At 33.8% G+C, this 17,117-nt stretch overlaps 1 protein-coding gene across 5 annotated transcripts in view; it reads left to right on the forward strand.

The window, feature by feature from the left end:
• Positions 1-17,117, forward strand: part of LOC136026937 (alpha-(1,3)-fucosyltransferase C-like) — a 203,277-nt gene that overhangs the window by 73,869 nt on the left and 112,291 nt on the right. For 2 of the 5 annotated variants that reach the window (XR_010617453.1, XR_010617449.1), the window contains exon 2: positions 5,772-5,839. The exons of the other annotated variants lie outside the window; for them this stretch is intronic. The gene's annotated coding sequence lies outside the window, so the exon portion shown is untranslated. The remainder of the gene's footprint in view (positions 1-5,771; positions 5,840-17,117) is intronic. 5 annotated transcript variants of the gene reach the window in all.

A 17,117-nucleotide genomic window follows, 5' to 3' on the forward strand; every position in this document is an offset into this window, starting at 1 on the left:
CAAAAGAATTGAATTTTTATTCTCATTTTAAATACGTAAGTTTCATCAAGTTTAGTCTTACCCATCAAAAGTTAAGAGCCTTAGAAAATTTGCCTTATTTTAGCAAAAAGGACGAAACACCCCTTAAAAGTTATTGAATCTTAACAAAAATCACACCTTCATATTCTGTGAATTAGAAAACCTTACTGTAGAACTTTCAAGCTCCTATCTGCAAAAATGAGGAAATTGTATTTTTTTTTTTGCCAGAAAGCAGATCACGGATGCGTGTTTATTTTTTTATTTGTTTTGTTTTTTTTTTTTCAAAGGGGTGATGATATCGACCCAGTGAACCCACAATGTCGTAAGAGGGCTCATTCTAACGAAAAAAAAAGTTCTAGTTCCCTTTTTATGTGACCAAAAACATTGGAGAGAGTCTAGACCCCCTGCCACGCTCACGGTTGTCCCAAAAATACCGGATCGAAATTCTGAGATAGCCATTTTGTTCAATATAGTCAAAAATCCTAATAATTAGATCTTTCTAGACGATTTAATCCCGCAGAGTCCCCGGAGAGGGGCTGAAAGTTACAAACTTTGACCATTGTTCACATATAACAAGGGTTATTGGGAAGTGTACAGACGTTTTCTGTGGGGACTTTTTCGTGTTGAAAGGGGATGTGGGTTTGGGGAGGGGGTTACCTGAGAGGAGGTGAAAATTTTCATTTATTTGTTTTCTCATTGTTTCTTTTTAAATAATGCTAGAAAATCCTTCGCTCCCTTCATAGAAATTTTATTCCCTCATTATAAATTCCTACATGGAAAGATCCTCCCACGTAGCCCTCTCCCCCGACCCACTCCCACCCAATGCGAAAAAATCCCCCTGAAAACGTCTGTACAATTCCTGATACAATGGTCAAAGTTTGTAATGCAGCCCCTCCCCCGGGGACTCTGGGTGATTAAGTCATCCCCAAAGACATAGTTAATAGGTTTTTGACTAAGCCGAAAAGAATGGCTGTCTAAAAATTTTGATCTGGTTACTTTGGGGAAAAATGTGCGTGGGAGGAGGCTTAGGTGCCGTTCGATTTTTTGGTCACTTAAAAGGGCACCAGACCTTTTAATTTTCATTAGAAAGAGCCCTCTCCCAACATTTTAGGACCACTGGGTTGATATGATCATCCCTAGAAAAAAAAAACACGCATGCGTGATCTGTCTTCTGGCAAAAAATACAAAATTCCACATTTTTGTAGATAGGAGCTTTAAACTTATACAGTAGGGTTTTCTGATACGCTAAATTTGATGGTGTGATTTTCGTTAAGATTATGTGACTTGTAAGGGATGTTTTCCTCTATATTCTAAAATAAGACAAATTTTCCCAGGCTCTTAACTTTTGATGGGTAAGTTTATACTTGATGAAACTTATATATTTAAAATTAACATTAAAATTTAATTCTTTTGATGTAACTATGGGTATCAAAATTGCGTTTTTTATAGTTTTGGTTACTATTGAGCCGGGTCGCTTCTTATTAAAGTTCGTTACCACGAACTGTTTGATTTAGAGAAATGCATAAAAGAGAATAAAGATGATATCACCAAAGCTCTAAATTTTGATATTACTGATATTCAAAAACTTTTTGAAGAATCCAGCCTTATTAGCAATGACCTAGCCATAAAGCAGGTTGTTCGAGAAGCAATTGAAAACAAACTTAAGATTAAAAATAATATTTCCTTAAATAGAAACTAGAGGGAATATTCACTAAATGCTCTATACACAAAATTAATTATAAACAATCTTACAAAATACATTAAAAACCAGTTGACATTAACACAGAATCAGTTACAAAAAGATCTTTGAGATTAGCTGCCAAAATGGCAAAATTAGTACTGAAAGCGTGATTTTAATTATTTTTATTTCATTTCAATGAATTGCCTCGTTTTACCTCACTTTATTTATCAGTTTTAGTTGAACTTCGTTGATATAAGAAAGCTGGGGTTGTTTTAAAATTTTAGTTTTTATTTTAATTGTCGTATGTTATTGTAAGTCTCTTTTCTTTTATATATTTATGTTTTGCTGAAGACAAGGGACATAAGACCGAAATATTCATTCAAATTAGAATTCCACTGTCTTTCAGAAGAAATTTCCTATTGTTTTTCTTGTCTTTGGTATTTATGATCTTCAAGATATAGTAAAAAAGACGTATTTTTTCTCTATTTAAAAATTTGGTAATTTTTTCCATAGCATAAGACATTTTCCGATTTATTTGTTTTGGACTGATCTAACTCAGATTTTGTTCCTTTTTTCAAGGAGTTGACCCATTTAGGGCCTTAGAGTTTAATAATTATCATCTTTTATTTAATATAAGGCTTATTTTAATTTTATTAGTTTTTGGACTGATCATACAGATTTTGCTTCTTTTTCATAGGACACTGACCTGTTTAAAGTTTGAGAGTTTTACTGTCGTTTCATATTTCGTTAATACAAGACTTTTTCGATTGTATTGTTTTTCGATTGATCAAACACCAATTTTACTTCTTTGTTTTATGGCTGTGGTCCATCTAGGGTCTCAGAGTTAGACCATGATTTCATTTTTCTTTAATATAAGGTTCTTCCTGATTTTTTTTGGTAATTGATAAAACTCAGATTTGTTCCAATTGTCCTCGAGTGCAACTCTGCCCCTTACCAATTCGTCTGAGAGCTTTGACCTGTCTACGATCTGAGAGTTTGACCGTAATTTCTGTCTTTGTTTTCTTTCTTTCTTCATATTAAATAAAAAAAAAACTATTTTTTTTTAGCTGAAAGTAAGGAGCGACAATAAAACTTAAAACGAACAGAAATTACTCCGTATATGAAATGGGTTGTCCCCTCCACTTTGCGCTTAAGTTTTTAATTGTTTTAAAAAGTAGAATTGTGGCAAAGAGTCAAACTTTAGCGTAAAGAGCGAGGGATTGCGGAGGGGACAACCCATATCATATACGGAGTAATTTGTGTTCGTTTTAAGTTTTAATGTCGCTCCTTACTTTCAATTATAAAAATTAGTTTTTTTTATTTATTTCTGAACGTTTTTGAATTAATGCATGTTTGGTTTTGGCTCTCCGCACATAAATTATTAAAATGAAATTTGTATATTAATTCTTTTTTTGGCTAAATGGCTTTCTCTTAGTTTTGATCAGACAATTTTGAGAAATAATGGGTAGAGAAGGAGGTCTAGTTGCCCTCCAATTTTTTGGTTACTTAAAAAGGCACTAGAACTTTTAATTTTTAACGAACGTTTTTATTAGTAAAAAATATACGTAACTTAAGAATTAACTTACGTAAACAAACTTTCATAATCTTATATTTGTATTATGTATACGAGGGGGTTTGTACCTTCTTTAATACCTCGCTCTTTACACTAAATCGTAAGTTTTGTCCCAATTCGTTAAGAATGACCTCTGAATCAGAAAGGCCGTAGAATAAATAGTTGAAATTACTAAAAATACTTTAGCATGAAGAGCGAGATATTTATCTCCTTCTAAATACCTCGCTCTTTATGCTAAAGTATTTTTAGAACCCCTCATATGCGTAATAATCTCTGTTCGTTTTAAGTTTCAATGATACTCCTTCCTTTCATTTGAAATAACGTGTTAATGTTTATTTTTCATTGTTTTCTTATAGTAATACTAGAAAATCCTGCACCCTTTTCATTGAATTTTTCTTCCCCCATGACAGATTCCTCCAAGGAAAGATCCTCCAACATAGCCCCCTCCTCTCAGCCCCACCCCCAAACAATATAAAATCCCCCTGAAAATGTCTGTACACTTCCCAATAACCATTACTATACATTAACACTGGTCAAAGTTTGTAACTTGCAGCCCCTCCCCCTGGGATTGTGGAGGAGTAAGTCATCCCCAAAGACATATATATATATATATATATATATATATATATATATATATATATATATATATAATATATATATATATATATATATATATATATATATATATATGTACATATATATAAATTCTTTACATTTTAGCTTAAACAACTTAATAGCTACGCTCTCCCTAGGTTACTTATTGCAATTTTTAGTTTGAATATCCCTCTTAACTTAAATAAAAATGAATCACTAGCCTTTAAAAGCCAACAATACGTTGCATAATGATAATTACATGTACACCAGCGAACAAAGACAACAGTTTCATCATGGATTAAAAGTGAAGAAAGTACAAAAACTACATTTGCATGATAGTCTCCTACATGTAACAGCTATTCAAAAACTTTACTATTTTAGGCACATATATGCTAGTAGTTCTTGATTCCAGAAGCGATACCCTCATGAATAATAAGAGATTTTTTTCATTCTGGCCGAAGAATTTTCATCTTAAAAACAATGACTGCAATTAATCTTGTAGTTGAAATATGTCTACCCTTAAAATAATGACTTCGACAAATCAGCTAAGGAAGACTAATAAATTTCAGAACCGAAATTTCTTAATTGATATATATAATCCTCAACTAACATATATGGTAGTAAAAACTTTTATATTAATAGAAAGTTTTTCTTTAATTATTAAAAAAAAAAAATAACATCAAATCCCTGAGTGTTGTAAAAGGCTCTCAAATACTAGGCTTCCCTTCTTTATGTCGTAATCTTTGAATTTCTCAGGGAGGTCTCGGCTAGAGCTTATTAAAACTATATTAATCTTAAGGAAGGCTTAGCTTCTTCTTTGACTTTTTGCCGATGATCATATTTGAATGTTGCAAAAATGTCAACACAAAGGAATGGCCGTATCCAGGATTTTTTTTTAGGGGGGGGGGGGGATATTACAAAAAAACACATCATAAATCTGTTTCTATTGATTTTTGTTACGTTCTTATGAGTCGGACAAACATTTATGGGGAGGTCAAACCCCTCCCCCCTGAGAAACGGCCTTGCTTAGTATCCTTATTCGACATTTAGTCCAACTCTAGTCTCCGTAAGAAACAAATTTAAGGGATGGAATCCCTATGTCATATTTATAGGTAGGAATTGTCTGAATTTTAATTTGCCTTGAAATCTAATTTGACGCTTTCAATTCTTGAATTCAGATATGTTAGTTTAATTTCTATGTTATAATTTATGTTCTGTTCGTTCTAAGTTTTAATGCTGGTTAATGATTAATAAGGAAAAGAAGAGAGAAAAACAGTGAGAAACTACAATACTGTATTTGAGGAAGGGGCGGAATATTTTTCGTCTTTATCAAGGTTAAAAGATCTTACATTATAAGTTGCAGTAGGACGTAGAAAATAGTTACAGTGAAGTAATGAGAAAAATCAAAAGACTTTGCGTGATGTCGAGTTCATGATAAGGTCGACTGCACTATCATGGGAACAGCATGGGATATCAATTTGTGAAATCCAGGGAGTTTTTTTTTTTTGGGGGGGGGGGGGCTCTCATTTAGAATAAAATTTTAATTGGAGAAGGGAGCAGTAAGAAAAGTTGTACACTGATAAATCCTGTGAGACTGAAGTGTTTTCATGGTTTATCTGAAGAACTTTCCCTACCCATCTCGAACTCTCCCTGCTATAGCCCTAGAAAGATGGATTTAACCAAGTTGTTCATGCAGCCTTTTTTTGTAACACAACTAGTCAACCAGAAACCCCGATCGATCCGTAGGCAATTTACAAGGAAATCATCTAGCAAAACTTCATCCATTTTTCAGAGTGCCCATTCTTAAGAGCCATATTTAACCACTGTCATCCCTTTAGCTTCCAATAATCTAATTTCGAATGGCAAACTTATCTTTCAAGTCCTCCTAAGAATTTTATCTTTCAGAACACATTCTGAGCCTTGGCTGTTCTACTTTTTACATCTTTACTGCTACCAACGTCTCTACTAGCCAAGTAAGTGAAATTGTCCACTCGATCAATCTTTGTGTTACCCAGCATCACTATTTTATCTTCAGATATTCGTAGCCTTAGTGAATTAGTCTTCTTAGAATTAATTTTACAGCCCATTTTAGAACCATGAACTCATGAAACCCATTAAATTTCATTTGTTTTGATCAAACTTCCCTGCTTAATTCTTGAGTTAATACAAAACCAGCTACTATCCTCATTTCTTACCTTCACAGCCGCAGTTTTATTTTTGTACATAGCACTAATCACTCTATTATATTTGTCTTGTATACCATAAAAGGATAAACCCTTAAATAAGGCTACTCTACCAACAGAATTGAACACTTGGTCATAATCTGTAAAACTAAGGACTAAAGGTGTTTGATAAGCCCACTTGCTAATGAAATAGACCTAAGTTAGATAAATATATAATAGTTTAGAAACAAATTTGGGCTATATATTTGCTCATTGGGGGGGGGGGGGGGGGTAAAGCATAGCATATATTAAATATGTAACATAAACAAAACTATTCTAACCTAACCTAATCAAAATACCAACAATATATATAATTAAAATATAGCTATCCATTGGTCACACACTATTATTTTATCACAATACATTGTAAACTAAATGGGATGAAAACCGGGTAATATCTCGAGTGTTTCTCGTATAATACTTAAGTACTGTTATAGTGATTGAATGGAAGCGAACACTTATCCTACGTCCACCATTTCCCAGAAACATCTAATTAAAATTTCGATACAGAAACAATTTTCAACGTAGTTTAAAAGTCTGGAAATTATGTCTTTGTGGATGATACCCCTCCCCCTAAGGCCCTAAGGGAAAGGGCTGTAAGTTATGCCCAGGGATAATATAAGGCTTTATAGAAAGGGTGAACATATAAACTCTGAAGGGGGCTCGTTGGATTAGTAATATGAAGTGATATTGCTCTTTTCAAGATTCAAAGGGATCTGAGGGTAGATATCCCCCACCCCACTTCTTATATTCCCGAAATACATCTTATAGAGTATTGAGATATCCATTTGATTTAAAATATTCTGAATTTCAAATAACATGTGTTTTTTGGTTAAAACAAAGCCCCACAGCCTGGAAACTGGGTTTTAATCTATACCTCGGGATATTTAAGGTTTTATGGAAAGATTGGCTTCATAAACCTTAAAGGAGGCTCATTTGGTTGAAAATGGGAAGTTCTAGTTCCCTTTTATGACTAAAAGGTTATGGATTGGAATAATCACCCCAGTCTACCCCTCTTTTTACCAAACGAATCTTATTAGAATTTTGATACAATGATTTTGTTCAAAATGATCCAAATAACATATAACAATGCATTTAGGGTTGAAAAAAAACCAGTGCCCATAGGATAGGGTTTTGGGCCATGTCCATCGGGCAAAAAAGGTTCTTAAAGAATGTTTAGTCGTATAAATGTCAGATTTGGCTCATTTGATTTGAAATTGGAAGTTATAGTGCCTTTTTAAGGGTTTAAAATTATTGAAGTGCATTTTTGAAATAGCACTTTTAGCACTTTTAAAAGTGATTAAATAAAAAAAACTAGTTTTTTTTAACTGAAAGTAAGGAGCGACATTAAAACTTAAAACGCACAGAAATTACTTCGTATATGAAAGAGGCTGAATCCTCATCAGTGCCCCGTTCTTTACGCCAAAGTTTGACTCTTTCTCTCAATTCTTCTTTTTGAAACAGTAAAAAACTTTAGCGTAAAGAGTGGTGCGTTGATGAGGAAGCAGCCTCTTTCATATACGAAGTAATTTCTATGCGTTTTAAGTTTTACTGTCGCTCCTTACTTTCAGTTAAAAAAAAACTTGTTTTTTTTATTTAATTTCTGAACGTTTTTGAATCAATGCATGTTTTGATTTTGGCTCTCCGCAGAGGAATTATCAAAACGAAATTTGAATTTTTTTTTTTTTTTGCTAAATGGCTTTCTCCTAATTTTGATCGAATGATTTTGAGAAAATAAGAGCGGGGGACGAAGCCAAGTTGCCCTCCGATTTTTTTGTTAATTAAATAGGCAACTAGAACTTTTAATTTTTTACGAGTCTTTTTATTGGTAAAAGGTTTACGTAACTTATAAATTAGCTTACGTAAAGAACTTTTGTATTCTCATGTTTTTATTACATATATGAGGGGATTCACCCCATCGTCAGTGCCTCGCTCTTTACACTAAAGCTTAAATTTTATCCCAATTCATTAAGAATGACCCCTGAATCACAAAAGCCGTAGAATAAATAGTTGAAATTACTAAAAATACTTTAGCGTAAAGAGCGAGGTATAAGAAGGAGGTGAGGCCCTCATATGGGTAATAATTTATGTTTGTTTTAAGTTTTATTGCTGTTCCTTACTTCCAACTGAAAAAACTTTTTCACATTTATTTTTTAATTGTTTTTTTTTTAATAATGCTAGTAAATCCTGCTCTCCCTTTATGGAAATTTTCTTCTCCCATGACAAATTCTCGATGGAAAGTTCCCCCAGCATATCCCCCTCTTCTCAACCCCTCCCCCTAACTAAAAAAATCCTCCTGAAAACGCCTGTATACATCCCAATAACCATTACTATATGTAAGCGCAGGTCAACGTTTGTAACTTGTTGCCCCTCCCACTGAGACTGTGGGGGACTAAGTCGTCCCCAAAGACATAGTTATAAGGTTTTTCGACTACGCTGAATAAAATGGCAATCTCAGAATTTTGATCTGTTGACTTTGGGAAAATAATTAGCGTGGGAGGGGGCCTAGGTGCCCTCCAATATTTTTGGTCACTTAAAAAGGGCACTAGAACTTTTCATTTTCGTTAGAATGAACCCTCTTGCAACATTCTAGGAAAACTGGGTCGATACGGTCACCCCTGGGAAAAAAAATAACAAATAAACACGCATCCGTGATCTGCCTTCTGGCAAAAAATGCAAAATTCCACATTTTTGTAGATAGGAGCTCGAAACTTCTTCAGTAGGGCTCTCTGATACGCTGAATCTGATGGTGTGATTTTTGTTAAGATTCTATTACTTTTAGAGGGTGTTTCCCCCTATTTTCTAAAATAACGCAAATTTTTTCAGGCTCGTAACTTTTCATGGGTAAAATTAACCTTGATGAAACTTATATATTTAAAACCAGCATTAAAATGCGATTCTTTTTATGCAGCTATTGATATCAAAATTCCATTTTTTAGAGTTTTGATTACTATTTAGCCGGGTCACTCCTTACTACAGTTCGTTACCACGAACTGTTTGATTTCAGAACATTAAAAAATAAATTATAATTGTTTTCACTTTTATAAATTTAATATATCAAATATTATTAACATTCTAATGAATAAGAATCAGCATTTGAACATTAAGCTGACTGTACACATTCATTTGTATTTTTTTCAGTTAAGTGCAAATTATGTTCGGGACTTGAGAAGGCATAGATGTTTTGAGCCTTACCCATGTTAATTCCTGCTTGTTTTGAGTTTGAGTCAGTAATTTATTGTAATTTCTGTTGATTCTAGGTTGACACCCAGTTAATTTTTTTTTTAATTCTGCTGCTTTAGGCAAAAATTACCCCTTTAGTATTCTTTATTTATCAGAAATTGCCATACCCGTGTTAATTCCTGCTTGTTTTGAGTTTGACTCGGTAATTTATTGTAATTTCTGTTGATTCTGGCTTGACACCCAGTCACAATATTGTTTTAGAATTATATTGCCTTGGGCAAAAATCACCCCTTTATTATTCTGTATTTATCAGAAAGTGTATTATCTTGCCCCAAAAAATTACCTCACCTTCGTTTATTTCATGTAATTTGAAATTGTTATTGCCCTTTGTTCTTTTCTTATTATAAATATGTGACTGGGAAGGAGATATTACTACTGTGTATTTATGTAATCGGAACAATTATGAGGAGATTAAAAAATAGGTTTTAATTTGGAAAAGTCTTGCAGTCTTTGTGCCTCTCGTCGCATTGTTTCATTTTGATCATTTCAAATTGTTTATCTTATTGGTCCCTCCTGCCTCAAAAACAAGGTGATTGTTTTCTAGTTTTAACTTTCAAATTATAGATACCCAACTTTCTACCCAATTATGGATAAAATCCATCTAAGAATTAATTTTCAATTCTCACTCTTAACTCAAATATTGGTTTTAAATTTAACTCCCGAGAGTTCAAAGCTTTTTTTTTATCAATCTATTCAACAAGGCTTTTATCGTTTTGTAGCTTGATATTTATGGACATTTATTTATCAAGCTTCATATTAAAAACTACTGTTCAAAAAAAGAAAACATAAAATTGAGGAAAAATATTAAAAGAGTGAGAAAATAGACAAAAAGGAAATATAATAAGGGAGTAAGAAGGAGAGAGGGGGAGGAAGAGGCAGAGAAAATATCAGGTTTGAATATTTTTCAAACCTGATAACTTAAGCAATTTCTGGTATATTGCCGATTTACCTGTTTGACAACCTAGATCCACACTTTCCTAGAGTGTTTTTTTATTTAATTTTTCATCTATCTATTCCTTACATGAAAGTTTTGCCTTATTATCCCCAGTTCTTTCTGACATATTCGAGATACGTCCTTTCAACAGCCAGTAAACAAATTAAAGAATTCAATTTAGTTTATTATCCTCCTCAGATGGCCATGACATTTAAAACTTAATACTTCTACCATTCTTAATATCCTACATATTTACCCTTTTGACAATCTATATGCCTAGAGTGTCTGCTGATTATATTCCTAATCCCCCTTGTTATTCGACGAAAGTTTTAACTTAATACAAAGTTTTTAACTTAATGACCAACGTATACCCACGGGAAAGTCCCCCTCCCTAATGGAAAATACCCCCTGTGGAACATACCCCCTCACCTGGAAAATATCCTCTGAAAAAAAACCCCTTCTCCCACGTGGAATAGAATGATTTTGAAATCTGAAGCTTTTGAGTTTTTTTTTTCGCTGAGAAGTGCTAAGGAAGCGGGAAAAAAGAATTTACGCACCGTATTATGTCTTAAAAACTTAGAAAAAATAGCAAATTCATATTTGTATAAGAGATACCCTATGAGCTTCTATTTTTTTTGGCTGTAGCGGGCACCATATTTAAAAAAAGAATAAAAACAATGTAGGCGTAAAATCACCAAAAATTATACTAAAAATAGAAGGCACCAAAATGTTTGAAAGGTCTTAGCTTTCCTTTGAAAGGATAGTAGCTTTGGGAAACTAACATTTTCTAAGTGTTTAAGTTTTTATTGACGATAGCGATGTCAAATTCTACGAATTTGAACAGAATTTGCAATAGATAACCTAGTCAAAATCAACACGAAAAAAATTGAAGGAATAAGGTTGACAAATCCCTTGTCTTCCCAGGACCAGAACATAATTTATACTTTACTTATAAAAAAAAGACAAAAAAAACCGTGTATTGTCAGTTCAATAAACACACTCTGATATTTACTCCATGATCTAGCACATGGCCCATCTTTGGAATATTTGTAGAATATACCAACATTTACTCTTTTTTTAGTGACTGATGTTTACCCCCTGGTAAATAACACTCGAAAAAATCCACTCGCAGAAATAAATCTAGAAACTACAACCCCCTCCCGTTAAATACCCCTGTGAAAAATACCTCCCTTTTGAAATACCCAACTCCCGCCCCACAAAAAACCCTTGTTTGTAAAATAAGCCACCAGAAAATACCCCTCCCCCCAAAAAAGTACTCCCCCCCCCCGAAACTCTTCCGCATCAGAAATAACCCTCCCTAAAAATACCCCTGTAAAATCCTTCCGCAAAATAACCCAGTAGAAAATACCTCCCCTCTTCCCCAACCGGGAAAAATATTCACATTCTGCAATAAATCCCCCCCCCCTCGTGAAAAAATACTCCCTGAAAATTCTCCTTCAGAAAACCACCCCTCGTAAAATACTACCTCCGCGCTGCTAGTTGGTCTCCGATACCCTTGGACTTTGAAAAAGGACTAGATCTGTCCATTTCTGTTCTGCTGAGAACACTGAAGTTTCTGGGACCATGAGATGGAGATATGGATGCTGAAGGGGCAGTCGCCATCCTATACAGAATTCACTCTGCTCATTTTGGGGGTTAAATATTATTTTTTATTTTCATAATAACTGGAAAGACCAGAAATATTTCCAGAAATCACAAGTGAGCAAATATCAATTTTACATTTTAATTTTGTTTTTTAAGTTTCTTTTGTACCCCCCCCCCTCCAAAACAAAAAAAAAACATTTTCTGTAAAGTATGACTAACGTAAAGTAAGACTACTGGTAAAGTATTCCATGGAGGAAGGGGTTACAGGTATGATTTAAAAAATAATCAGAAATTATATTCTTATTCAAATGAAGGTGCGATAAGAAGAATGTTTTACCCGAGTTTATCCACAGGAAATTTTCTTGGGGGAATTTTCAGCTAGAATAAAATTATATGAGGGGGGATTGTGAAGGCGGAGAGGGGGTGTATTTTAAGCGGAAAAAAATTTCCACGGGGGAATTTTCCTTAGAAGGAAAGTGTTTTTCATGGAGGGGGAGCCAGATTTCCCGGCATTATTTAATAACTATCAGATATCAAATAAAAAGTAAAACTGTATTTTTTTCAGCTGAAGCTAAAGTGCACCATCAAAACCTAAAACAAAAAGAAACTACTACTTATATAAAATATGTTGCCCCCTCCTCTAGAACTTCCTCTTTGGGCTAATCAATCAATCAATCAATCAATCAATTTATTAATACTAAAAGAAAAACTATTACAAAGTAAAGCGGTTACTGGGCCCAGAAGCTTTGCTTGTAATGGCTAAAGTTTTAAATTTTGTCCTAATTTTATAAGAACGATTATTAAAACACAAGGGCAGTTTAATTAGAATAATAAGTTTCTTTTTAAAATTCTATAAGAAACTTAAATGTAAATAGCGAGGTCTTTATGATAAGGCAATCCCTTTATTATACTTAATAATTTCTATAATACAAATATGTATATTAAATCGGAGTAATTATCATAATATGCATATTAAACTGACAATACACAGTTATTTGTTTTTTTAAGTAAAGTGTAAATTATATTCTGGTCTTGAGAGGACATGGGAGTTATCAACTTCACTCTTTTCAATTTTTTCTCGTTTTAAGTTTGACTAGGCTATCTATTGTAATTTCAGTTCGTCATGGGTTCCATTTATTAATTAATGGGGATTTGGGGTAGTTTTACACTTGGAAGCTAAAAAAAAAACTCGTAGAATTTGACATCGCTGTCGTCAGTAAAAACATAAACAATGAAAATTTGCTGGTTTCCAAAGCCTAATATCCTTTCTTAAAGAAAGCTAAACCATCTCAATCTTTTTGGTGCGTTCTGTTTTATCTTAATGTTGAAAATTTTTTGCCTGAATTTTTTCTTCTTCTTTTATTTTTAAATTTGGTGCCCGCTACAAACAAAAGAGCGAAAATTCACAGGGAATATCTTTGGACAAAAATGATATAAGTTCTTAAGATGTGTATAATGCGAAAATTCCACTTTTTTCCTTGTCAATCCTCAACGAAATAAAAAAAAACTCAAATAGAGTTCTCAAATTTCGAAAATATTGTTTTCCACGGGGGGGGGGGGAGAGTGATTTTTTAGGGAATATTGTCTCTGGGATATTTTAAAGGGGTTATTTTCCTTGGGGTGCGATAGGGGGGATTTTTCGGGGGTTAAACACCAGCCATGCTTTAATACCCTAGGAATGGCAAACTGTGTTAAGTCAAAACCTTTAGATAATAATGAAGGGGATTAGGAAAATAATCTGCAGACATTCTAGGCATCTAGATTGTCAAAAAGACAAATCTCTGAGATATTAAGAATGGCAGGGTATTAAGGTTAAAATATCATGGAGTTTTGAGGAGGATAAGAAACTAAATTGAATTTCATAATTTATTTCCTGGCAGTCAAAAGGACGTATCTCGAATATCAAACTGTCCGTCGTAACAAACTTTAGTAAGGAGCAGCCTGGCTCAATAGTAACCGAAACTCTAAAAAATGGGATTTCGATACCAATAGCTACAGCGAAATAATTGCATTTTTACGCCGATTCTTAATATATAAGCTTCATCAAGTTACAAGCCTGAGAAAATTTGCCTTATTTTAGAAAATAGGAGAAAAACCCCAAAACTTTAAATAATCTTAACAAAAATCACATCATCAGATTCAGCGTATCAGAAAACCCTACTGTAGAAGTTTCAAGTTCCTATCTATAAAAACGTGGAATTCGTTTTTTTTCCCAGAAGACAGATCACTGGTGCGTGTGTATTTGTTTTTTGTTTGTTTTTTTCCCAGGGGTCATCGTATCGACCAAGTGGTCCTAAAATGTTGCAAGAGGGCTCATTCTAACGGAATTAAAACGTTCTAGTGCCCAGTTTAAGTCAACGAAAATTGGAGGACACCTATGCCCCCTCCCACGCTCATTTTTCCCCAAAGTCATTGGATAAAACTTTTTAGATAGCCATTTTGTTCCACATAGTTGAAAACCATAATAACTGTGTTTTTGGGGATGACGTACACCCCAACAGCCCCAGGGGGAGGGGCTGCAAGTCAAACAGTTCGTGGTAACGAACTGTAGTAAGGAGCGACCCGGCTCAATAGTAACCAAAACTCTAAAAAATGGAATTTTGATACCATTAGCTACATCAAAAGAATCGCATTTTAATGCTGGTTTTAAATATATAAGTTTCATCATGTTTAGTCTTACCCATCAAAAGTTACGAGCCTGAGAAAATTTGCGTTATTTTAGAAAATAGGGGGAAACGCCCCCTAAAAGTATAGAATCTTAACGAAAATCACACCATCAGATTCAGCGTATCAGAGAACCCTACTGTAGAAGTTTCGAGCTCCTATCTACAAAAATGTGGAATTTTGCATTTTTTGCCAGAAGGCAGATCACGGATGCGTGTTTATTTGTTTTTTTGTTTTTTTGTTTTTTTTTGTTTTTTTTTTCCCAGGGGTGATCGTATCGACCCAGTTGTCCTAGAATGTTGCAAGAGGGCTCATTCTAACGGAAATGAAAAGTTCTAGTGCCCTTTTTAAGTGTGACCAAAAAAATTGGAGGGCACCTAGGCCCCCTCCCACGCTAATTATTTTCCCAAAGTCAACGGATCAAAATTCTGAGATAGCCATTTTATTCAACGTAGTCGAAAAACCTTATAACTATGTCTTTGGGGACGACTTACTCCCCCACAGTCCCCGTGGGAGGGGCAACAAGTTACAAACTTTGACCTGTGCTTACATATAGTAATGGTTATTGGGAAGTATACAGGCGTTTTCAGGATGATTTTTTTGGTCTGGGGGAGGGGTTGAGAAGAGGGGGATATGCTAGGGGAACTTTCCTTCGAGAATTTGTAATGGGAGAAGAAAATTTCCATGAAGGGAGAGCAGGATTTACTTAGCATTATTTAAAAAAAACAATTAAAAAATAAAAGTGAAAAAGCTTTTTCAGCTGGAAGTAAGGAACAGCAATAAAACTTAAAACAAACAGAAATTATTACCCATATGAGGGGCTCACCTCCTTCTAATACCTCGCTCTTTATGCTAAAGTATTTTCGGTAATTTCAACTACTTATTCTACGACTTTTGTGATTCAGGGGGTCATTCTTAATGAATTGGGATAAAATTTAAGCTTTAGTGTAAAGAGCGAGGTACTGACGATGGGGCAAATCCCCTCATATATGTAATAAAAACATGAGAATACAAAAGTTCTTTACGTAAGCTAATTTATAAGTTACGTAAATCTTTTACCAATAAAAAGATTCGTAAAAAATTAAAAGTTCTAGTTGCCTTTTTAATTAACCAAAAAATCGGGGGGCAACTAGGCTTCGTCCCCTGCTCTTTTTTCTCAAAATCATTCGATCAAAATTATGAGAAAGCCATTGAGCCAAAAAAAAAAATATGCAAATTTCGTTTTGATTATTCCTCTGCGGAGAGCCAAAATCAAAACATGCATTGATTCAAAAACGTTCAGAAATTAAATAAAAAAAACAAGTTTTTTCAACTGAAAGTAAGGAGTGACATCAAAACTTAAAACGCACAGAAATTACTTCGTATATGAAAGAGGCTGCTTCCTCATCAACGCCTCGCTCTTTACGCTAAAGTTTTTTACTGTTTTAGAAAGAAGAATTGAGAGAAAGAGTCAAACTTTAGCGTAAAGAGCGGGGCGTTGATGAGGAAGCAGCCTCTTTCATATACGAAGTAATTTCTGTGCGTTTTAAGTTTTGATGTCACTCCTTACTTTCAGTTGAAAAAACTTATTTTTTTTTTTAAATACAAACTATGACCAGTGTTTACATACAGTAATGGTTATTAGGAAGTGTACAGACGTTTTCAGGGGGATTTTTTGGTTAGAGGGGGGGGGGGGGGGGGTGAGGATAGGGGGCTATGGGGAAGCATCTTTCCTCGGAGGAATGTGTCATGGGGGAAGAGAAATTCAATGAAAAGGGCTTAGGATTTTCTAGCATTACTATAAAAAAAAAACAATGAAAAAATAAACATGAAAAATTTTTGTCAATTAAAAGTAACGAGTAGCATTAAAACTTAAAACGAACAGAGATTATTACGCATATGAGGGGTTTTTCTTCTCCTAAATACCTCGCTCTTCATACTGGAGTATTTTTTAGTAATTTCAACTATTTATTTTACGGCCTTTCTGATTCAGGGGTCATTCTTAAAGAATTGGGACAAAACTTCAGATTTAGTGTAAAGAGCGAGATATTAACCAAGGGACAAAACCCCTCATACACATAATAAAAATATATGAATATAGAAGTTTGTGACGTAAGTTAATTCTTAAGTTACGTATATTTTTTACTAATAAAAACGTTCGTTAAAAATTAAATGTTCAAGTTGCTTTTTAAGTAGCCGAACAATTGGAAGGCAACTAAGCCTCCTTTCCCACCCCTTATTTCTCAAAATCGTCTGATCAAAACTAAGAGAAGGCCATTTAGTCAAAAAAAGAATTAATATGCAAATTTCATTTCAATAATTTATGTAGATAACTTCGAAGACCACACTGCCTTTCCATGACGAAAGTAAAACAGTTCAAAATAGGGATGATACCTTTTTATTGACAGTGAAATATAAAATTATTTAACTGGATATTTCGAACACATATACAGTGTTCATCATCAGCAGTAAAACTAAAAGACATGAATAAAAATAAACAGAATTTATACCTAATAATGTCTTTTAGTTTTCATGTCTTTCATGTCAATTCATGTCTTTTAGTTTTGTGTCTTTTAGCATGTCTTTTAGCATGTGTTCGAAATA

This window comes from Artemia franciscana, chromosome 5 (assembly GCF_032884065.1).
Source record: "Artemia franciscana chromosome 5, ASM3288406v1, whole genome shotgun sequence".
Lineage (NCBI taxonomy): Eukaryota > Metazoa > Arthropoda > Branchiopoda > Anostraca > Artemiidae > Artemia > Artemia franciscana.